This window comes from Vulpes lagopus, chromosome 3 (assembly GCF_018345385.1).
Source record: "Vulpes lagopus strain Blue_001 chromosome 3, ASM1834538v1, whole genome shotgun sequence".
NCBI lineage: Eukaryota > Metazoa > Chordata > Mammalia > Carnivora > Canidae > Vulpes > Vulpes lagopus.
The window spans coordinates 15122500-15147823 of NC_054826.1; the positions used below are offsets into that span (position 1 = coordinate 15122500).

A 25324-nucleotide genomic window follows, 5' to 3' on the forward strand; every position below is an offset into this window, starting at 1 on the left:
CCATATGCCCACCACACTGCCATCACGTCACGTTGATGGGAACAATTAAGACCTGGTCTCTTAGCAGCTTTGAAGTCTGTAGCACAGCACTGTCAGCTATAGTCACTACGCTCCGCATTAGATCTCTAGGACGTGTTTATCTACTGGTTGCGAGTTTGTACTAGAAGGGGCATTTTTAAATGTTTTGTTGCTTTAAAAAATATTTTCCCAAAAAAAAAAAAATCTTCCCATTTGAGAAGAGTTGACACACAATGTTATATAAGTTTCAGGTGTACAGCGCAGTGATTCAGCATCTCCAGATGTTTCGCTCTGCCCAGCACAAGGGTAGCTACCGTCTGTCACTGTGGGATGCTATTATAATACCGATCACTATACTCCCTATGTTGTGCCTTTTACAGAAGGGGCACTTGCAACAAGCACTCGGGTGGTTCTTCTGCAAACTGATGTTTGAAAGACCTGGCTCTAGCAGAAAGAGGTGGAGAAGGAAGATAGTGGTGGTGAAGGGAGAATTGGCCGCTTCTCCACCCTCTGGGCCTAGAAAGGGCATTCTCCTGGGGAAAGACCTGGGCTGGGGAGGGCTCAGGGAATTTCCTGTGAGGAGGGCTCTGGAGCTGTGACTTCAAGAGGACTCTCTGCAGGGGTGCGTGTACCCAGCTACCACAGAGGGCAACTGTTAAGTTTTCAGGAATGCTGTAAGCCAGGTGGCTCCAGGCTGGTAGCCTGAACTCAGCCATAGGGAGCCTACGTATTTGTACTACGGGAATTGGCAAATGGCACAAATCAGGTTTTTCTTATTTCTTCTTTTTTCCTTGGGGCAGGGGGCAATTGTTAAACATTTCCAGCACACCCCCACTGTGGATCCAGCCCTCTGGACTCAGTGCTCACACATGGAAAAGGATGACATGGGAGTCAAACTTTGAGGCCAGCTTCATGCAAGTTCACACACACAGCACCCTCTGACCGGGAGATGCCCTGTGAGCCCAGACTCCTTCCCTTCCTCCATTTCCATTCATGGAGATGGGGCCCCTTCTTCCTCTTCCACCCCCTGCTCCTGTGCTGACTTCCCCTGGTCCTCCTGGGCCCCTGCTTGGGCCTTGCCCATTGCTGGCTCTGCATGTTAATGCTTCAAGGGATTTTTGTTCAACTGCATCAGAGATGCGGGGGAAGGGGGAGGCAAACTGTTAATTAATCAGTTTTCTAAACCAAAATAAAAATAAAACAAACACAAAAGCCTAACCATAATTTAAAGAAATGAAGAAACAAACAAAACCCTCAGCCCACCTCGGCTTTCCTAAGTGTGCCTCCTACATAGCCTGGGACTTCTGCAATAAGATGTTGTAATGTATGTCTATTCACATAGCCTAGAGAATGCCCTGACCTACCTGGCTACCTCTACCCACAGATTTCCACGGCTGGGGCCCTTGGAGCCCTACCTGTGGGGGTACTGGGAAAAATGTCCATCCAGTGGGAGAGCCCAAGGAGGCCTCGCATGGGTCTTGCCTTGTGCCCTGGTTCTGTAATTTGCCTTGTCAACTGTGAAGACTAATTCTTCTGTGACCAAGGCCAGCAGATTCTGGTCCTCCCAGCTCAGCCTATTGCCTGCCCTCTTCCCTCTAGTGCAATCTCCCTCCCCCTCCCTCTCCACTTCCCTGCTTTTCATGGGGGTTTGACTGATTTGCAGGTCCTGGCTCCTCCTGGTCTGACCCTTCTCATTCCTAGAGAGTCAGAGAGCAGGAAAACAGATATGCTCTTCTCCTTTCGCATATTAGCCAGGTTTAATCTCTGCACATCAGCAAAGGCTTCACACCTTCTCACTTGCTCACTGCTCAGTAATTCTATTAGCTCTGTCTGTCATATCTGACTCCCTACCTTGTTGAGCAAGATATGCTCAGCCTTGTCTCAGACACACGTGTGTGCAGACATCCAAATAATAGCCCAAATCAACCCTTCTCCTCCCATCCCCAGAACAATGTGAACAACCACCACCACATGACCTCTGCATACTTCCAATCAGAAAGAATCCATTGGCATTTAAAGAGAAGATCACGGTTATGCCCCTTTCTGTCCAGCAGAAAATCCTTTGGTGGAATGGGGGTGGCCACAGCCAAGTGAGGGAAAAGAGGGCCAGGGCTTAGCCAACAAATCAGCATGAGTTACACCAGGGCAGAGGGTGGCTGGGTTGGGTATAAGTAATAAGTAATCTTTTCTTTCTTTCTTTCTTTCTTTCTTTCTTTCTTTCTTTTTTTTTTTTTTTTTTTGGCTTACAGGGATAGCTAGATCTGCTTAAGCGTTCATTCATTCATCAAATACTGATCTCCCTCACCTCTTCTGGGCCATTGCTCAAATGTCACCTACCAACAAAGCCAACACTGACCACCATCTTTAAATTGCAACCCATTTCCAGCAGTGTTCCACATTCTTCATCTCCTGGTCTTACTTTACTGTTTTCCACAGCACTTACCATCATCGACCTATGACATTTTTTCCTTAGCTATGTGTTGACTGTGTGTTTGCCTCCACTAAAGTATAAACTCCAAGAAAGAAGATAGTTATGCAGGGCAGTGCCTAGGACAGCCTATATTGTAACAATCTGAGAATGTCCAGTTTTATGTATATCTGAAAAACATACAGGTATCATGTACTTGTATGCACAGTAATACTTCAATGAGTACTGAAGACAGTAATACTTCATTGATGTCTGTCCCTTTCAGACATTTTTATTACGTCTCCTCTAAAAGCATAGCTTATCAGCCACCAGTTTGGGGTGCTGGACTCACTTCATTTCTTTTCCCTTCACAGTATTTAAGAATAGGGATTTTGGAGCCAGATTATCTGGGTTGGAATCCTGTTTCTGCTATTTACTACATGTGTGATCATAGGCAACTTACTTAACTTCTCTGTGCCTTAGTTTTCTCATCTGTAAAATGGGGATAATACTAGGACCAACTTCACAGAGCTGTGATGAAGATCAGATGAGTTAGTACTGCCAATGAATTTTAAAAAGTTCCCAACCTATAATGAAGACTACGTAAATGTTTGCTAAATCCCTCTATTTCCCCATGGCTGATTGCCTCTCCCTGGGAACGGTCTCTAACCCAAGAACTTTCCACCACAGAAAGAGGTAGGTAGAGTGGCTTCTTCTCTGTGAGAAGTGTTGCATTTATAAATTCAGTGGAGATGGTGGGGTTCTCCGCAGACTGTGTTATAATCCTCAAATATTTGCTCTCTCACAGTCACAGGACTACATATCATCATCCTGTGGGAGGAATACACATCTTATCTCAACAACTTTGGACCTGGCCATGTGAAAAGCTTTGGTCAATAGAATGTGAATGGTTGTGGTTGTTTTTGCCATGTCCAAACAGAAGAGTGATATACAATTGCATGGTTTGGCTTAGGTCTTCTTGTTCTTGTTCTCCACATGCCCTCAGGATGCCCCAGATAGTGGTTGTTCCCATAGTCTGGATTCTAGAACAAGAAGGCAGGTGGAGCCTAGATGAGACCAGCAGAGTCCAGCCAATCCTAGCAGAGCCACTGCCAACCTGTAGCTGATCTGCCTTCCTTTTGTAAAATAAGCAAAAAGTAAATGTTGTAAGCCACTGGGATAGCACTCTGTGTTATCACTGCGAAAATGACTAATACAGGGCAGGAGCATAAGAGAGGAACATATTTTGCAAGACTGTTCAAACAAGATTTTTTTTCACAGAGAGGTCTTTGTGTATGTTATATGTGTGAATGTTCTGTTCACTCAAACACAATACAACTTTAGTTTTCCATAAAAATCACTATTATATTGATAAAAACTTTGTCTATTATGTATAATTTCTAGAAACCTGGGCTTGAGAAGTAAGAAAAGAAGTTAAAATTAAAATAAAAAATAAGTTATTGGTCTAGTGGCATTGCCCCCCTGGATCCCTGCTTATTTGTCTCAGGGAGAAATGCACATTAGGAGTTCCAGAATTTTGTATGTGAAGGAACAAAAAAACATGAAAGGATTCTGATTCCTTCTCTCACTTTTCTATAGGGAGCAACTAAGGCCTGGAAAGATGGGCAAGTGCCTGATGGGAGAGTCTTTAAAGCATCGAGAGTGGGCTGTGTGCACATCTGAGAAAGTTAATATGTCTAAGAAGAAATCCTCAAGGATGTGTCAAAAGCATTTTTCCTCATTTTCTGATTTCTCCTACCATCTCAGAATCCTGGGAGACCATTCACAGGAGTGGTAAAAACTTCTGTTGTCCATTAGAAATTTGGTTCTCCTTTTCCTTCTGGGCACATAGTTAAAGATCACCTGATTGACTCCCTTGTAATCAGATGGGATCAGGTGACTGGGTTGTGGCATCTGAAAGTGAGCAAAAATGATATACTTCTAATCTGGTTCTGGTATTTAAACTTTTCACACATTCTCATTTTCTTGTTCATTCATTCATTCTCTCTCTCTTCCTTTACTGGCCAGAAGAAGATTAAATTAGGGGCTTGATGGTCCTACGAGTCAAGCATAGCCAGTAGATGCAGGATCCTTCCTGCATCCTCTGCTGATGCATCATGAACTATGACTTGAGTGATAGCCAAACCCTTGGTTCTCAAGCTTCCAAGATAGAGAGAGGCTAGGTATTATAATGGCTAGCATTACTCAGCCTGACTAATACAGGGAGACTCAGTGCAGCTTAGTTTAGATGGTGACTACTATATTTAGCCAAGTAGAAGATCCACAAATGAGTGGAAAATCTCTGGCATGTGGCCTACTGCCACTGTTCCATCTTGAATACCATCATCAAACTCTCAGAGTAACCTGTCTTGCTTCCTCTACATTTTCAGCCTCCACACACTGTCACATTTATGTATGTTCATGATGTTCAACAGCACTTATTGGATGACTGATTGACTGAACAGTTTATAAGGCCATATGTCACACATTATTTTGATTCACCGATCCACTGAAAAAGCACTTGACCTTGAGCTCTGAAACATGTCTTCCCATTAATCAATAGGTCCTTCCTACTACTGAAGGATATGAGACCTTGTTGATTTTTCCAATAAAGCTGTTCATGTATATTAGTTTGAGCTCAAGGACAGATGGGTAACAAAGCTAAGATGTGGTTGTTGAATAAGTGAGCTCTGAATATTGATGCTTTTCTTTATCCCAAAGTAAGACAATGCACTTAGGAAAATATGCTAAAACATGCCTAACAACTTCAAAAGCAAATGCTATCATCAATTATAAAAGGATTTCTCCCTATATTTCTTAGTAAGTCTACCAGACCATGAGCACAGCAACAGACGGTAGGTCTAACTCTTCGTTGGTTGCTGGGCCTCCTGTACCAATGTGTTTGCTCACAGTGCAGTAACTGGTCTGTGCAAATGTCTGCACACTTGGCCACCATGACTGTGGCCGGGCAGGACCCAGTAAGTCATTGCTGGCTCATCGCCTTACAATAATAACATCACCTCTTTGCACAACATATAGTGTATTTTCCAGACAACCCTGAGACCACCAAAGGAAAAAAAAAAAGATTAGGAAGTCAATATTCAAAAGCTTAGTCAATTTCTCCCTAGCTTTGTAAACACTCTCTTTGAAAGACTATCCATAATGATTTTCATCCTTGACCTGGCAGTCATCCTATTGTTGCATTCTCATGCTTTTCAACTGAGCTTTAGAGACTGAAATTATTTTTAATATTACCACAAGAACAATATGATTTCAAAGGGAGATTTGCTGCTTTGCTGATACTCACAGTGCTGTTAATTGCCAGTTTATTTACAAGACAAAATATAAATGGCTCGGGATGCTTTCCATGGGTTCGCCTAAGCAGAGGGGCTGATACATTAGGATTTTCTGAAATTCGTTTCTGAATGTCCTTGATTGCCTAAAAGGCCCCATTATAATCCCAGCCTTTTCTCTAAAGCTCTGTGCATGTGTCAGATGCTTGGAGCCCAAGTGGGCACACTGAGTCAGTATGAGAGGAACAGCAGATAATGTTCACTTTAATATCCTATGCAGTTCAGAAGAGGGTTTTCCTGCTTGCTTAACAGGAGTCTTCTGAGCACACAGGAGCACTTACATGCCTACTGAAAGGAAGATGAGTAAACCAGGTGCGGCAGCCTCCAACAGGCAGCCTCCGTTCTCACTCTCACCCATCTGGAGGCCACACGCAGCCCTACATCACTTCAGGTAGTCACAAGAGCAAGGATTTTGTAGGTAGAAAGGTAGCACACTTCGCAACAGTCACTTGTCAAAATTCCTTATTAGGCATCTCCGTCTTCCTCTCCAAAGTTCCTCTCTCTGTCAGTGCTGCATCTTACCCCTTTCATCTTCCTTCCATACCTCCCTAAAGTCCTCTCTAAGGTCCCAAGCAATTCTACTCTCAGTTTCTGCTGTCCTATCTCACCGACTAAAAATGCCAGGCTGATTTTTAGAGAAATTATACCTGTCCAGTGGTTCCTCTAAGACCCATGAGGGTCTTTGCCTTCCCAGCATGTGGCTTATTAAAGTCTTCACCCCCAGAAACAGCTCCCTCTCCATATAGGAATATAGCTGCTAGTTCAATGCGATTTCTTCATACTGTTTCAGAAGCAATGAGGATTGTCGCATGGCCACCTAACCAAAAGCTCGCCCGCGGCCTTATGCTCAGTTTCATCTTTCCTTCCTCCAGGTAGGGACTTCCTTGGATCTCCTCAAAATGGGGGACGTACCCAGGCCATCATAATGAATCCTGATTTATCTTTCTCTCTCCCTCTATCTACCAAGGTTAGAAGCTCATTGATGTCAAGAACTGTGTTTATTTTTTTCTTCTGTATTCCTCATATTTAATGCAAAGCTCAGTGCATAAAAGGTGCTCACCAAATGGTTTCGAATAAATGGAATTAATTGAGTGTAAGTTGTAGTTAGAGGGAAGTTGAGAAGGATTTTATTCTTTAAAGCGCTGTTAATTATTGGGATGTGTGGTTGAGAGAGGTAACACCTCTTCCATCTTGGGTGGTTTAAAAATTGATAATAATAGCAACGTATGTTTTCATGGGAGTTTCGATTTTCAAAGCATTTTCATGTAAAATATTTTATTTTATTCTTTTCTCACCAATGTGAGATTTCAGGATTGTATCACTGATTTTGCAAACACTTCAGGCTGCTCAAGGGTAGAAGTGGGATTGGCACTTTGTCTTCTGAGTGTAAATTGGTACAGTCTCTTTGGTAATATATATTGAAAGCCTTATGAATGTAGATATACTTCAAATTGAAAAACAGACATCTAGGAATTTGTTCCAAGTGAACAGAGATGAGCAAAAACAATACCATACCAAAAAAAAAAAAAAATCCCCCCAGCACTATTTATAAAAAGAGAACATTGAAAGAAATCTAAATATCAACCTGTAGAGGATTTTTTAACTAGATCATGGTATAATCATACAATCAAATATTATCTATTCTTTAAAAGAATGTAATAAAAAATTCAATGATATAGAAACCTGTGTAAAGGAAAAAGACTGTGAATGAAAAGTAAATGTCTTTGACCTAAGTTCCAGTATCTGTATCTCTCTATATTTTATGTGCACAGAAGAAAGGCTAGAAATATATATACACCAATATAATCGGCAATAGCTAGCTCTAGGAGGATGACTCTAAAATAAAAAAAAAAAAGATTACTTGGTAATAAAATAAACTGTTACTAAAATACTTAAATAAAAAATTATCACTTTAGTAGTCAAGGGGGAAGAGTCCCAATAAAAATTTTAACACCACAAAAACAGTCTGCTAGTAAAAACATGTCCTTTCATGGTGTAAATACATGGAAAAGGTCCCCATTTGGGGAATACAGAAACTGATTTTCTGTGTTGTGTCAAAATTTCCAGCAGCTGTTGACAGCCAACTTCCATGTTAACCAGTGTGTGCGGCTGAGCATATGCCCTGGCTCCCCCTCACCCTCCCAGGCAGTAAAGGGTGATTGTAATAGTTCTTGATGTCCTACAGCCTGCTCCCTTGTTTTTAAGAATTCCCTCTACTTCTCTGAATTCCATTACTGCATCCACCTGAGAGTTCTTTAAAATACTCAGGGGTAACGAGCCATTATTTGCCATTAAGCTTCTGACAAGTGGGTGAAAGGCAATTTCATGGAAAAACTCTTGTCAGAGCCTCAGAGAAGGGTGGGGTCATCTTACGCAAGAGGACTTTAAGAAGTTCAGTGGGGGTTCTCACTCAGAAGGCCACTTGCTTTACCCTAGCCCCTTAGCTTCTGTTCATCCTTGGTATAGAAAGCAGAAGGAGCTGGAAGTTCAAAGGGTGATGGGGAGGTGGGGTAGCCAATGGACTCAAGGGTTAAAGGCCCATCTCGCTGCCTGTTGGCCAGAAATTGGAGCATTTCTGTCACATCTTGAAACCACTACCAGTCCCAAAGTCCCTCTCTCTTCCCTCACTTTGCTCCATCTTGTACAAGCACATCCTGTCTCTACCGATTTAATCACCTTTTCTCAGTCATGTACAATATGTTCTTTCAAACCTGCTTCTTCCTTCAAAACATGTGAGCTACTTATGCAGCAAGATAATTACTTGTCTCTTTTACTGGCTTATATTCACTCTTTCCTCTTCTTTCTCCTTTATTCAGCTTCCCTCAGAAGAAGCCCTTTCTTAACAAAAAGCTACTTGTCCAATCAAAGACATAATGGCCAAGGTGCTTGAGTTAGCCTGAGTCTGGGGTGGAACAATAAATACTCCCAGTGAAGTTTCAGTAAGTGAGAATGGGGAGGAGGAAGGAAAACCAAGATTCAGCCCTTTTCAAGGCATTTGTGGAAAAAGGCAAAGCTTCCATAGCTTAGAGGCTGGAACATTCACCCATCCCTATATCCATCCACCCAACCACTCATCAACCCATCTTTCCACAAATATCCACTGAGCGTCTACACTGCAGCAGGCATGGGCAGGGCCCTGAGAAGACAGGGTTGTGCTAACACAATTGCCTTAATACTAACAGTCTGGTAGTGAAGAGAGAAGCCAGTAAAACAATGTTGATGATACAAGTATTAAGAGGGGTTCTGTAGGTGCCACATGAGCCAATAGCGAGCAGATATGAACTGGTGGAGGAGCTAGGCAGCTTCCCTGGGGAGGCTGCCTTGGGGAGGAGGAGTAGAAAGCCTCTCTTTCCTGTTCCCAACCCTGGGTATCACTGGGCATGGCAGATACTACTGGTTGTGTTTTCCCCTTTGCTTCTGTTCGCAGAGCTCGGTTTTGTCAGCTAGCAGCTCTCTAGTCCCAGAGGATGAGGAGGTATCATTGGTCTAAGAGAATCTTGTAATCTCATTTCCCATTTATCTTAGTTTAGGAGTGGTTTTCCTACTCAGTTCTGGCCACTGAGCCAGAGCAGGAGTCTTATGGGACCTACTGGAAAAGATTTTCCTCCCAAGTAAAAAGAGCAAGGAGGAAAAGCTTCCTGCAATGGTAAGATTCTGGGTTTGTGGGGGTATTGTGACACCTGGGATGGGTTTTCTCAGGAATTCTCAGTGAGGGTTACATGCTCACTGTTTAATCCACTTTTAACTGACATCTGGTCTTGGGGGTGGATTTCACCAAAGTCTGCATGAACAATTCAGCAGTAGTGATGATAGGGGTAAGTTTTCAGCTCTGTGACTTAGAGGTAGAGAGCTAGGTGGACATTGAGAAGTATCTGGATGTTGCTGTAAAGGGAAGCAATAAAGTAATGTGTTGTTGGTAAGGGGTATTGCTTTATTGGGCACATTTAAAGTAATCATTTGATTTTGTCACTATCCTCACTGTTGCTGTATCTATTTGGTTATCCTTTTGAGTTTGCTTTCTAGTTCTCTGGACTATGGCTAATTTACTACAAGAGCTCACCAGAAGCAAACGTCCAATAATTACTCTGCATGTCTGTTCATTTATGTACATACTATGTCAAAGAAAAATATAGAATATGATCTGCCATTTAGCCATGTATGGAAATGGCTCCCCTACAGTGAGAAATTCTTTGAAATCTGAGAATAAGTCATAAATATTTGGCCCAAACTACTGGAAGTCCAATAAATGGACTAATCTGATCCAGTTTCCTGGATCTTTTTCTTTTTTTTTTCTTTTTTTTAAAATTTTTTTTTAAATTTATTTATGATAGTCATAGAGAGAGAGAGAGAGGCAGAGACACAGGCAGAGGGAGAAGCAGGCTCCATGCACCGGGAGCCCGATGTGGGACTCGATCCCGGGTCTCCAGGATCGCTCCCTGGGCCAAAGGCAGGCGCCAAACCGCTGCGCCACCCAGGGATCCCCTGGATCTTTTTCTAGCAAGCAAAAGCCACTGGCACGTTTCCCACTGCAGACTTAGAATTTTGGGAACTGGGAAAATAGGATTTGCCTGTGTCTTATGCACAGGAAAAGAGATTCATGAAGTCTGGTGCAGAGGCTGCCATGAACACCACTCCCTTTTGCCATTTTCTGGATATCAGCAGTTGTCTAAAGAGGTCTTCTAAGAAAAGTCACATCAGTGTCCTTGTTCTAGCCACGAGTCCACTTTGCCCTCTTGCTTGGGAGCTTGCAAGGGTCACTGGTAATGAAGAGTCCATGAGGCTGCTCAGGGCTCTGTTGTTGGCTTGGGGTTGGATATAAACTGGAGTCATTATCTGAGGCAAGGTCACACCCTTTGGGGCTGATACTTGTGGGGATTTTAGACAGATACAAAATAACCCTCATCACCTGAGAGAGGTGACACCAGGCACAGACAGTGTGGGAGGGTAGTTTCCAGAGCTGGTTCTGCCATTTACTAATTGATCAACTGCACACATCTCTTTCTCGGAGTATGAATTTCTTCTAATAGAAAGTGTTGAGAGGGTCATCTGGCCTGCTTTCCTTGGCCAATTATTGTGAGGATGAACTGAGCTGGATTAATATGTGAAATGTCCCATATGATGGCAGATGCTATGTAGACGTGAACCGCCATGATCAGTAAGGGAGGACAATTGCTGCTTGGATGCACAGTGTCCCCCAAACTCTATAGAGGTCCAATTCCAGAAGGAGAAGTTACTCCTTTCCCTCTGTATGCCTTTCATTTTGAAGCCCCAGCTCTAAGTGGATTCTTGGATACTGATGGGATGCTTTATGCTACTGGGGTGGTGATTTCCCTCTGGCTAGGAGCCAAGTGACTTCTGTGTGTGAGTGATGTGCTGAGCCCCCTCAGCTCAGGATTTGGGATAGAGTCTTTTGCTTCAAAAGGAGCCCACAGAACTTAGGGGCCATACAATGGAGGGAATGGGGCCCAAAGCTGACCCCAGCCACTCCTTTATTTGCAGGTGTCAACCGAGAGAGCTTTGTGATGGAGTGGATACATGTTTGGTCAGGGTTGGGCCCTTGGCAAAGCATACAAAGTTTACCTTTGGTCCCCTTTCACTTTCCCTTTGGAGTTTTGTTCCTTCTACTCTTCTCTATCCCTCCCTACATCACTGGTGATTTTAGGCTTCCTCTCCAGAATCCCCTCTCCAGAATTCCCCTTCAGGCTAGAGGAGTGCTGCCTAATGGAACTTTCTACGAAGATGAAAATGTTCTCTATCTGCTCTGTCCAGTATGGTAGCCACCAGCCACATGTGAACATTTGAAATGTGGCCAGTGTGACTGAGGAACTGGATTTTAAAAGTTATTTATTTTCAGTGAATTTACATGTACATTGCCACATGGGGCTAATGGTTAGTGTATTGGACAGTGCGAGTCTGGAGTTCGAGACCTCCATCATTTCCATCTCTCTGCAGCAATCAAATGAACTTGTCCTGTGTCCGAATTCCAAGTCCCTCATCTCAAAGAAGTACCAATAAGCTAATCTGATGAACAGATTCTTATCCGTAAATTAAGGTCTTACCCCTCTAGGTCAGTGCATAGGTTTTGAGCTGTGCCATACTTTAGTCAAAGCAGAGGCTCAGATGATAGGAATCTGAAGGATTCCAGCAGGCAAATATGGCAGGTGAAAACATTATAGGCATGAGCTTTAGACACACTTCAAAGCAAACTCTGTGGATGTCCCCCTCCCCCCACCCCCAGAAGCATGCTCTGGGCTGCTTCTAAGCTTCTCTTGGCTTCTTGCAATCTGGAAAAAGTTAAAATCAGAGTTTTGCAGATGAGAGCTTGGGAAAAGTCTGGAGGTGGGAGAGTTGGAATGGGCAAGGCCCAGAGATGCCAAGCTCTTAGAAAAGAACCTGGCATGCCAGTCAGGGTGGTACTCTGTGCCACCCTCGGGAGGAAGTGCCAGGGAGAGATTGTTAGAGAGATCTCATTGAGATAAGACTGAAGGGCTAACAGTTATGTCAAAGAGACCAGACACCAGGTTAAAGGTCACAAAATGGACTGTGGCATTTTTGGTGGCCTCTTGGTCAGGAATTGCAATTCTAGGCTTAATTTTGATTTTCTGGGAATCCCTGGGTGGCCTGGCGGTTTAGCACCTGCCTTTTCAGCCCAGGGAGTGATCCTGGAGTCCCGGGATCGAGTCCCACATCAGGCTCCCTGCATGGAGCCTGCTTCTCCCTCTGCCTGTGTCTCTGCCTCTCTCTTTCTCTCTCATGAATAAATAAATAAAATCTTAAAAAATTTTTTTTTTGATTTTCTCTTTTAGGGAGAAAATCCCTTCTCCTCCCAATTCCTTTATGAACATTGCTTTCTGGTTGTTCTTTTCACCCTGAAACTGAGCTGCATTTGTTTCTTTTGGATGACCATGTAAGTGTTCTTGAATTCTTGCCCTTGTTTTCACAGATACTCATGGGCATCAGAGGCAGTCTTTCAAACCAAACACTAGGTTGAGTAAAGGGTGGAAGATGATGGAAGATGGGTGCATGGAAGGGTATCAACCACAGGAAAAAGAGGCAGGAAGAGCAGATAGCAATCCCAGCACTTTGGAATTTACTCTGAGGGCCTTGGATCACCAACTGTTAGCATAGGTAGATCTGCTCCTACAACCTCACCTGCTCTGCACTCTCCGAGGAATGGAAAAAAAAGTTCCAGTCAAATCACTGACAAGAATGGGTGCCTATTTACTTAAAAATATCAAACTTTATGAAGTAATTAGAGACTGAGTCCCAAATCCTTAGTACAATGTGGTCCAGAAGATTAAAAAAAAAAACAAAACAGCAGCCAAATATCCCCTTGGTGTTTTTGCAACACAGTTCAGACTACACAGCCTGACCACAGTGCTTTTCTGGACCTCTTTGTCCTCACGAATGGAAGGAATACCCACAGTGTTCAGTGCTACCCTGCTCTTCTTGGCGTTCCATTCAAACAAATGCTCTGAGGCACTTGGCATCAAGGGCCAGAAACCCAGAGGTGCTGGTTGTCTGGCTGGGTTGATTCACCAGATGCAATGTTACCAAATACTCCTGGGTGGAATATATTATGCCACAGGGGCCTGTTGTGCCAGAGCATTTGACAACTTATGGCAGTCCTTCTGTAAGTCCTTGCTAACTTTACTCTGAATACGATACATTTCAGTCCATTTGCATGAAACCAGAAGTTCTTGCTGGGCTGAAGTAACTTAGAGCGGCGGTTGTCCATGGGGATGATTGTGCTTCCACCCCAACCCAGGGGATGTTTGGGAATGTCTGGAAACATTATTTTATTATCACTACTAGAGGGAAATTTTGTCTTTCCTGGGACCTGAGGCAAGGTCCGGGGACATTGCTGATTGTTATAAGCAGGGTGAGGTGCTGTCGTACTGGCATTAGTGGGTAGAGATTAGGGATGCTGCTAAGATCTCAGGGATGAGCAGAACAGCCTCAGTGACAAAGAATTATCTGGCCCAGAATGTCAACAGGGCTCAAGCTGAGGACCTCTGGGCCACAGGGAAAGCTCAGGCTTGGTTCTTAATGCTGAAGTGCCCTATGATCCTCCAATGGCTACCATCTTTTCAATTTTGGAAGACCAGTACATATCCTGGGTGGCCGCAGGAAATCCTAGGACAATATCGGCCACAATTTTCTTCTACCAATGACTCAGTCAGTTCATATCTTCAAGAGTCCTTAACTTCTTCTGAAAGACAGAGTGCAGGGTTACACAGTCATGTTGGTCTCAGTGGGTCTAGATCCCATTATACTGTAGTATATACAGAGGCAAGCCATACGATTTGGTTTCTCCATCTGTAAGGAGGAGTCTTAATACTTGATATGACTGATTTGTCAGCTGGGCCTGGTATCCTAGGAAGATGGAATAGGAGCATGGTATTCGAGTTGGGATGAAGGGGATAAATGTAAGTTAAGTACTTCTACCCAATTCCAACACCAAAATGACAATAGGGCAATGCCAAAATGGCAATAGGATACTGGAAGTGAGGAGAGCCAACCATTAGTTTGTTTGCCAGCAGATTGTGCCCGGGACTCAGTGGGCCCTGGGGCCAGGAAATGATTTTCCTTGCCAATGGTAGATAGGGAAGATCCAGGGCCTGCCACATAGGAGTCTTTCCATGAGGTCTGTGGGATAGGAGGGAGGACACAAAGAGCAGTCATGATATTAGAGGGCTGCAGGTGCACAGAGAGCTACAGCAAGAATTTATGTAGCGATTCTTGGGGAAATAGAACAAACACTTCCTGATTTTGAAAGTAACACAGCCATTGTTGAAAGTCTCTCAAGTACAGAAAAACATAAGAAGAAAATAAAAATCTCTCATAATCGCACCACTAAGAAACATCAGCTATTAATAGTTTTGGTATTTCCTTTTAGAAAAACAGAAGGTTTTTCTGAGCAGGACAGGCTGGGGAGATTGAAAAGGTCTTTGAGAACAGCAGAAGGAGACAATGCAGACACTGACCAGTTTGGAATGATCTTCTCTGTGAGCCAAGATAGGTGAGACCCCGCTCTTGCCTGGTTGAAGTGGACAACAGGACAGATGAACGTGTGACAGAGGGACATGTGATCAAGTTCCCCTTACCTTTGGGGTTCATGTGGAAAGCTTCCTTAGTGTTCACCTCCATGAATAGAAGGGTTCTTTAACTGAAAGAGAAGATGACTCATCTTAGTTGAGGGATGACAAAGAGGAGAGTTCATTTCTGATTCACTTTGCAGCACCAATGTGACTGCAATCACTGTCCTTCAGTGAGGATAGGCACATACGATAGCCCCAGTTTTTTGGAATTAGTTTTTTTGGCAACTTGATTGAGGTAATTTCAAACTTAAAGACAAGTTGCAAAAATCATAAAAAAGAAAATCTCATAAACCCTTCTTTTTTTTTTTTTTAAAGATTTTATTTATTCATGAGAGACACAGAGAGAGAGGCAGAGACATAGGCAGAGGGAGAAGCAGGCTCCATGCAGGGAGCCTGACGTGGGACTCGATTCTGGGACCCTGGGATTACACCTGGAGCATGAAAGCAGATGCTCAACTGCTCAGCCATCCAGATGCCCTAACCCCATAAACCCTTCCCTCAGATGCCCTAATAGTTAATATTTTACCATCTTTAATTTATCATTCTTTCTTCTCCACAGTTATTTTTTCTGAATCACTTGAGAATAAGTTGTAGTCATGATGCCTCTTAACCCCTAGATATTTCAGTGTGTTTTCCTAAAAATAAAGGCATTCCCTTACCTTAACATGGTGGAATGATTAAAATCAGAAAATTAACTTTGATACAGAAAATTAACTTTGATTAACTACTATCTAATCTGTAGATTTTACTCAAATTTTGCCAGTAATCCTAACTGGGATTAGATTTGATGAAATTTGGTCCTAACAGACTTTAGTGAAGCTTATTGACAAATCCCTTCATAGCCATGACTGAATTCGGGCATTAGGCCACTCTCTCAGGTCAAGTTGGATGCTGTCTCATGAGTTCACATGAGCAGAATTTGGTAGAAGAATGGTTTTCCAAGTGTGAATAACTTGGTGATGGTAAGCTTGTGCACTGGGCTGCTGGGTATGGGCTTGTGTCAGTTGGGCTGTGCCCATCAGAAATCATGGTTCCCATCTTGGTCCTCCCAATACATATGGCCCTGGATTTTGTATGGGACATTTTAAACTCTGGGATCTGACTGGCCTGAGTCTGTGACGGACAAGGTGACAAGTGTCAGTAGTATGGCTCTGAGTTAGAACAAAGATGATTTCAGGACTTGAATACAAAATTGGCCCATATATGTCTACTTTTTAAAATTTGATGTATGGACAGTAATTCCTAATTTAGTGGCCAATTTTGTCATGCACATTCTGTGCTAGAACAATCTAGTTTAGAGTAGCAGACCAAACAATGCCTTTAAGTAAGTTCTTTGTTTTCAAAATTCAGAATCCTTAGGAATTCTGTGCTCTAGGAATCAAGTGCTGAATACTCTGTGCTGACTCAACTGATGGAGGAGAAAGTGACAAGTGGGCCACTGAGGATCTCTTTCACCCCCCTGCTCCCCCACAATATCTCAACATTACTGCTACTGGCAAAATGAATGGAAGGCCCAGACATCTTTGCAATAAAAGCCTATGATGTGTTGAGGACTGTTTGAACATGAAGCAGCCAGTCCCAAGGTACTTGATAATGAGGTGTCTGGTAAATCCAGAGCCTGTAACACAAATGTCTGAGGCAGCTTTCTCAAAAGCCACCAATTTCTCTCCATGTGGTACAGTGATGCTAATTTTTTTTTTCATTTTTTAAGATGCTGAACATTCTAGAAGGCATTTTAGATTCTGCAAATAATTTCAGGACTTAAAGCCCTGTCTTTGATAATGTCCTAGCTCTGTTCAGAAGAATCTAGTCTCTTTTCATGCTCTTGCAGGAAACCCCAAGGGGTCAGCTGAGGCTATGGAAAGGTGCGAAGGGAGGAGAGCCCAGGACAAGGCCTCCACTGGGGGTAGAGAGTCTGGAATGCCAAGCTGGAGCAGTGATGGCTCTGGGCAAGAGGCCATAAATGAGATCATGCCCCCGCCACTCATTTCTGCAGTTTGACAAACATTTACTGAACAAAGCACAAAAAGTCACTTCATCTGTCCATCTGTTTATTCACTCAGCATTTATTAAGCACCTGGCACATACTTTAGCCCTGTCATTCTCTGCCCCAACTTCTGCACCTGCTCTCTGTCCTGCTCTCTGCCTTCTAGGGGTGACTCCTCTTGCCCTTCAACATCAACTTCAGCTTGGGCTCCACCCACAGAAGGCACAGGTTGGGAGTAGAGCACCTCAGGGTAATATATCCCTCCCTCCCTGCCTTGCTCGTGGCTTGGTGCTGGCAGTGGTTGTGTGTCTACTACCACAGCTCCATTGGTGCAGCCCTTCTTCCATAGCTCCAGCTCTCACTGGGTCCCAACAAAATCCCTCCTTCCCCATTCCCCTTTATGGAGAAAGGGTGGTGATAAATTCTGTTGTTAGCTCTCAACCTTGCCCCCAGGTATGTCAATGGTCTCTTTATTATATTCTCTTAAAAATCCTAGCTTGAGTGTATCATATTCCTATCTGACCCTGACCAATGCAGCTCTTTAATACATGCTGAATTGTTTTCAGATTGCTCTGGACAGGCTGGAGAGATGTAAAGATGTAAAGACATAGTTTCTAACACTAAGCTCCACCAATGCAGGGTGGGGAGGCAGAGATTAACAGAAACTCCTGGGGGAAAATCATCTCTGAGATGTAGTCTTTAATATACTCTAGTATCATGTGTCAATCAAAGAGCAACCTAATCTCTGGCCACATCATTAGAAGTATGGTGTCCAGGACAAGAGAGGTGATATTGCACCTTCATTCTGCCTCCATTAGCTCCCATCTACAGTTCTAGGCACAGTTCTGGGCTTCCCACTTTAAGTGGAGACATATTAGCTGTAAATGTTTCAAGGTGCCATATAGAACAGAGGTCAACACTTTTTCTTTAAGGGCCAAATAATAAATATCTTTGACCTTGTAAGCCATAAGTTCTCTGTTGCAACTAGTCTGCTATTGTGCAAAAGCAGCCGCAGACAACAGATAAATTAATAGGCTTGGTTGTGTTCCAACAAACTTTATTTACAAAAATAAACGAGGAGCTGCATTTGGCCTGCAGGTCTTACTTAGCTGACTTCTGATATACAGGGAAAAATTTTTTTTCTGGGTGTGTTCAGAAGGCAGAAGTTGGATCAATACATAGAAATCATAGATGTTACAGGCAACTGATGAATTATTGAATTACCTGAAACTAACGATGTACTACTACATGTTGGCTAGTTTAAATAAAAAAGGAAAAAAAAAAGAGATCATGGAAAAGTAGATTTGTGCTAATTTTAAGGCAAACCTTTCTAATGGTGATTATAATTCCCAAGTAGAATGAGATGTTTCATGAGGTAGTGAGTGGGTTGCTCATTGTGAGAGTTTAAAAGAAAGGCAAAGTGTTGTAATTTTCTGCAAAGCACAAAAAGTCAGTCAGATGATGTGGGGAGGTGACAGTGCCTCACATTTATATATACTTAGCATAGTACTACCTACATAGTAGGCCTTCTAGATTTTGTGTCCCTAGAGGGAAGAGACTCTGTCACTCTTATCCTTGCATCTTGCCCACTCCTGAAATCCTAGTATAGTGTTTTAAACATGGTAGGTGTGACAGATTCATGTTTTGTCAACTTGGCTCTGTAAGCAAAATCTTGCTGACAGATTGATGAAACTAATTTGTCTTTAGTACAGTCTTCACTACTAGTCATATTAAATTAACTCAGTTATCTCTAATAAGCCTTAACATTTGAGGATTTTCACTGAAAAGAATAGATGTAACAGTCAACATTTATTGAGTTCTGAAAATATGCCAGCTATTGCTCTAAGAACTTTGATAGGAATTCTCTTACTTAATCATCCCCCCAAACCTATGGGGGAGGTACCATTACCATCTCTATTTTATTGATGAAGAAATCGAAATTCAGAGAGGTCTCAAAGCTGGGATGTGGCATCGCCAAAACAGGAATCTTTTTGATGCCTAAGCTGTGGCCCAACCACAACTCCATTCTGCTTCTCATTCATTCATTCATTCATTCATCCATTCATCCATTCTCCATTCATTATTTAACAAACATTGGTTGGTTGCCTGCTATTTGTTTTTATGTTCTAAAGATAGAGCTGTGAATATAAACAGATCAAGTCCATGCTCTGAAGGAACTTACATTCTTGCTGGGATTATAGCAGGAGTAGATGTCTATTAAATGAAAAGATATTAAATGTTAATTCATCAGAAGACAGATTAACAAGATAATCAGTAAGTTTTGTCCACACCAGAACTTCAGGGATAATCCTCAATTGGTGAATTTACTAAAGCTCTTTCTTGTTTACTGACATTACTTCAAATTTAGTCTTAAGTCTTGATAAATGGTCAGAGATTAGGAAGAAAGGTTTAAGCATTCTGGCAAATGATGCAGATCATGTATGGTGTAAGTGTATCACACATACATGTGTGATATGTGTATGAAGCCCCTGAAGGGAAAGTAACCCAATAAACCCAATTAAGCATTCAAGAGTCATTGTTCATGGGCAGGTCGAATCTGACCACCATTAAAACGGGGAACCAGAGGCAACAGATGGAAGGGAGTGGAAAGAGCTAGTTCAGTTAATACAAAACTAGACAGAAGACATAAATAGATATTTTTCCAAAGAAGATATACAGATGACCAACAGACCCATGAAAAGATGCTCAACATGACTCACCATCACGGAAACGCAAATCAAAACTACAATGAGATATCACCTTATAGCTATCAGAATGGCTAAAATCAACAACACAAGAAATAACAGGTGTCGGCGAGGATGTGGAAGAAAAAGGAACCTTCTTGCACTGTTGGTGGGAATGCAAACTGGTGCAGCCACTCTGGAGAGCAGTATGGAGATTCCGCATAAAGTTAAAAATAGAACTACCTTACAATCCAGCAATTAATTGGATTTCTAGGTATTTGCCTAAAGAATACAAAAATACTAATTTGAGAGGATACATGCACCCCAATGTTTACAGCAGCATTATCAACAATAGCCAAATTATGGAAAGAGCCCAATTGTTGGCAGATGAATGGGAAAAGAAGACGTGATGTATATATACAATAGATCTTATTCAGCCATAAAAAAGAATGAATTTTGCCATTTGCAAACAATGTCGATGCAGCTAGAGGGTATTACGTGAAGCAAAGTAAGTCAGTCAGAGAAAGACAAATGTCATATGATTTCACTCATATGTGGAATTTAAGAAGCAAAACAAATGAACACAGTGGGTGAGAAAAGAGAGAGGAAGACCAAGTTCTCTTAACTGCAGAGAACACACTGATGGTCACCAGAGGGGAGGTGAGTGGGGGGAATGGATGAAATAAGGTGATGGGGATTAAGGAGTGCACTTGTGATGAGCACCAGGTGATGGATGAGTCACTATATTATACACATGGAATAATATTACACTGTATGTCAACTAACTGGAATTTAAATAAAAAAGGTGGAAAGAAAAATACCTTTTTCTTTCTCTTCTCTAAAACACAGAAATGTGAAGAGCCTAAGTCTACCTTCGAGCCCCAAATATAAAAAATCAATATTTATAACAAATGCCACAAACTGGAGCATGCCTGACCTATATGTAAGGCAGAGGCAGACACCAGTTTGGGTCAAGGGAGAGGGCCTTGTTTGGGGATAGAGCTGCCAGGATGCCTGGGAGTTCTGGAAACCAAGGGAAATTCCAAAACTTTGATTGAGATTGAGATTGAAGGAGAGGGAGAAAGAGTGCTAAGGGTCAAACAGAGTAAAGCCAAGTAACTTCTCAGGTCCAACTGACTGGCAAGTCCTGACTGGGAACGGGAGACAGAGCCCAAAGGTCAGGGGCTAGGTAAACACAAGATCAGAGAAGGAAATTACAGAGTCTGGGACTTTGTGTCTTTTTGGGTGCCAACACCCAGGGGCAGGCATGGATGACCTAGTTACAGGCACAGGATAGGAATCAACAAGTAGTAGTAATACTTTTGCAGTTCCAGAATTCCTTTGCTGAGTAGACTGGAAAGTGATTTTCAGATTAGTGAGTTTTTATAGCATCAGCATAGTCCTTTCAGGACAATGGCTAAAAAACAGATAACAATAATGGTTAACATTTACTGATCGCCGATTGCTTTTGAAGACTTTCATGGATTGTCTCATATAATCTTCACAAGCCCATCTTGAGCACCGAGCTCCTTTTTTGGAGACTTAATTAAAAATGGTTAAAAACAGAAGTGACATTTGGAAGGAAACTATAAAATGTCATCATCGTAAAGGAGTACTAGTCATTCATTGATTCATTTACTCATATGTTTCTTCAGCCATTAGTCACTGAGTACCTAATATGTGTTGGGTATTATTTAGGGTCCACACATGGATGATTTTATTGATTTCATCGTTCAACAGAAAGGCAGTAGAAGGAGTAAAGAATTGTGAGTTGGAAATTCAGGCTTCCATTTCCAGCTCTGCCTCTCATTGGGGTTGTGGTCTTTGGACATGTCACTTTTCTTCTCTGTTTAATGTCCTAGTGGAAAACAAGAAGCCAGGACCACATGATGCTTGAGATCTTTTAGAATTTAACATTGAAGTATTCAGTAGTTTTATAGTACATTGCAATTTATTTTTTTATTTTTTATTTTTTTAACATTGTAATTTATAATGAATATTAACTTATGTTCTATCATTATACTCTCACCCACCCACATCCACTCCCATATACTCCCATTTACCTGATGTGGTAAATAATAATAATATTTATTATAAAGCTTTAAAGGTGGAAATTTGTCAGGGCTTGAACCAAGTTCCTCTCCTTTTTCCACTGGAAACCTCTGCCTTCCGTGTATGAGTTCATGCTTAATTTTCCAAATAATTTTAAGAGAGCTGGGTGCAAATATCAGAGGAAAAGGAGGAGAAATAGAAGATAAGGAGAAGTTGAGAGTAGAAAGGAAGATGTGCCAACTCTCAGGGGCTTTGTGCATTGTCTCTGAAATCATTCAGGGCTCCTGTGATCACTGAGAAAACATCCAAAGGCACAAAAAGAGAACTCCTCTAACTGGAGAAAATGGCATGGAAGCAGATTCGAGTTCACTGAGAGAGTAGTGAAGTGCCTCACGGGACAGTCCACTTGCTCATTACTGGGAAGAACCACAATGAATGGGTCATGTTAGAAGGCAGAAGGCCTGGACTCAAGAGGATGAATAACTGTTTAATGGTTATTGTGTCCCAAGCAAGAAGTGTACTATTTGGTAAGAGACAAGCTCCCTAAGCAGAGACCAGATGAAACCCTAGAAGGGCTGGGGACCTGGGTCAGGGCTGCAAGATCAGTAAGGGGACTGATTTCAGCTCTGACATGCTATGATTCTTAGAGACTGTATGCTTACAATTTAAGCTGTAACCCATAATCCCTAAACTCCAGAATTGAGATACTCCTGAAGTCATCTGGTAAGAATACTTAAGGCCCTTTTCCAGCTGCTGGTATTCAGGCCAAATTCCTCAATTCATTTCTTTCCAAGAAGTTCCTTGGATGGATCCTTGGTGGGATATTCACCCTGACCACCCCCCCCCCCGGTCTTGGCATTTCTAACCTCTCCTTCTTGACAAATATCCAGGATGGGAACTTCTTTGGGGGCCAGAGCTGAAAACAAATTTGGTCCAACATCCTGAAACTCTTGTCCCGCCAGCCAGTAGATTAACAGGGAAACTCTTGCATTTGTCCACTGCCCTCGTGTTTCAAAGTGTTTTCCACCTGCTAGCTTTACCAGAAACATGTAGGTCAACTGGTTTTCTTGGAGGGTAATAACTTTAACGAGAGACAGGATGGAGAAGTGCTTCATAACACTGAAGTACTGTGAACGGTTAGAATAGAAGTTTTATGATTGTTACAACTTGCTCAAGGTTATAGTTTAGCAGAACCATATTGAAAGCAGGTGTCTTCAAATCCTTCTGGGAGTGAGTGCAAAGTAAATAAAGCATATCACTGATAATTTAAAAAGAACCAAAGTCCAGGTCTTCTTGGTTGACTAGCAGGGAAGGGTCGAGTTTAGAGCCGGATTTTACAACATCCAGTTGGGATCACTGAAAAGAAAAGTAGTTGTTCCAGTCCAGTGAATAGCCATGGTGTAAATCTGCACAATTTGGCCAACAATCATCTTGGCTGGGGCGACCCTAGGTTGGAGGCAGGGATGAGGTGGCCCTGAACAGTGGACCCGAACAAAATGGCTTCCTGCTTATTTTAGCTCAGAGACTACAAGTGTTAAGTCCACCTTCCCAAAGAAGTTTATAGCATCTGCAAGTTAGGGTTACACTCCTAATTAAAGGGACAACAAAAAACAACTTGCAGCTGATGAAAAGACATTATCCAGAATTCTCAAGGAATTGACTTAAAAAATAATCCCCAGTTGATTGCAATATTAAGACTATTTTAAAAATGTTACCTCTGTCTTGATCTCTAAATCCTCAGGAGGGGGCTTATGAAAAGGATCTTTATGCATGTGAAGCCATTAATACTGCAAGTGGCGAAAGAACATACTCTTTTAATTAAAGTAGCAGATTGCTATGATTGTGGTAATATGAATTGAGAACACCTTTTTACCTGGAAATATAAGAGCATAAATATTTACTGGTTTTAGTATCCAAGGTTTAGGATTATTTAGGATTAGTAGCTAAAATTGTTTCATTTTATACTGTATAATCAGGGAGATTGTTTAAAGAGGAATGTTAGGAGGAAAATCTGTATTAGCTTTCCTATGACTTCAGCCAGTTGAGGACCATCGAAATGCTATTTGTTTCTGGCTCTTGAACAGTTTTCTCCTTCAATCTTGGAGCAACACAGCTAATGACCCTCATGGAATAGCAAATAACTAGCGTGGGTCAATGCTGACATTTCTGTTTTTAAATCTAGTTGTTTGTTTGACTATCAGATGTTGCCTTTTTTAGGAGTAGCTGAACTTGGTGGAATGATAATCTGTGCTTCTGTTTACTTTTCTGCTCCCAAGACTAATTTAAAAGTGCTGACGGTGGAGGAGTGGTGATGGTAATGGGGACATCCGAAACCATTTATTTGAGACCTGAAATGTCAACATGGGCACGAGAGACTAATTCTCTAGCTGATGGAAATGAGTCAACATATCATATTTAGTTCAAGGGTGCCATGTGCAGTTTCTTTTAGTCCCATAAACCAGGGGGCCTGGATCCCTGGACTGAGGAGGACATAGCACCTAGCTCAGTGATTTGCTTTACTTGATGTTCCTTAAACCCTACATTTGTTCCAATAGCTTCACCCCAGGCTTCTGTTTTTTTGGTCATGGGTTTTGGTGACATTTTCTAAAGTAGCCTTATTGCATCAATCATTCGTTATGAAAATAAATTTGTGTGTGCTGTTATGGTGATGTCCCAGCATACAGCATATTGGCTAGGATGTAGGCAAGATTATCTAATTAGGGTACACACAACATTTAGAACCATACTGAAGGGCAAATAAATGTGACTTATGCCATCTTCTAGCCATGTGACCTTGAGGAAGACATAAAGTCCCTCACATCTCAATTTCTTCATCTATGAAGTGGGACTACTATTAGCTACCTCTTTAGATTGTTGTGAAGATTCGATGCACAGTAGCCAGAAAATAGCAAGTGATTCATACATGCTAATGATATTAATGGTTAACACTGAGAGCACATTCGTTATGTGCTAGGAATTATGGAAACCCTCAAAGCATCTCCAGGAAATAATAATTATTATTATCTTCACTTTGCTGATGAGAACAAGATAGGTTAAGAGTGGGTGAGATGGCTCACCCAACAACCAGAAGTAGGGAATGGCCATGCCAGAATTCTAGAACCCTCAGTCTGGTCACTACTCTCCATGTAAGAAGCATGGACAGCAAGGGTTTCATGACCTCAGGTAAGAACTGCCTGAATATGGATCCCAGGGCACCATCTAAGACCTGAGGAACCTCTTTGCTCCCTGCCCCTCCTCTTTTCCATGTCTCCTCATTCATACCTGAGCCAGAAGTAGGAAAGAGGCAGACACACCTGACAGCTGAGTACATCGAGCAGACCCCTGGCAGACCAGCTATGGCGCTTGGCCTCACATTCGGGTGTGAATTTGTTGGCTGAACACACAAAAGGCAGGTGCTACATTCTGTGTTCACATCATTAACAAGATTTCATATAGTCTAAGGCTATTTTATGAAAAGAGAGGGATGAACTCTTTTAAATACAGATCCACTCTATTAAGAGAATTAAAAAATGCAAATAAAAATATCATGATCTTACTAGGCTATTATCATTAGGTCACACTGCCAGCATCCACTGTCCACAAACTTAAATAGCAATCATTTTTGCTATTAAAACTAAACTCCGGGATCCCTGGGTGGCGCAGCGGTTTGGCGCCTGCCTTTGGCCCAGGGCGCGATCCTGGAGACCCGGGATCAAATCCCA

At 42.2% G+C, this 25324-nt stretch overlaps 1 protein-coding gene across 10 annotated transcripts in view; it reads right to left on the minus strand.

The window, feature by feature from the left end:
* Positions 1-25324, minus strand: part of PRLR (prolactin receptor) — a 172479-nt gene that overhangs the window by 41272 nt on the left and 105883 nt on the right. For all 10 annotated transcript variants that reach the window (XM_041749393.1, XM_041749391.1, XM_041749383.1 and 7 more), the window contains one exon: positions 14886-14947. The gene's annotated coding sequence lies outside the window, so the exon portion shown is untranslated. The remainder of the gene's footprint in view (positions 1-14885; positions 14948-25324) is intronic.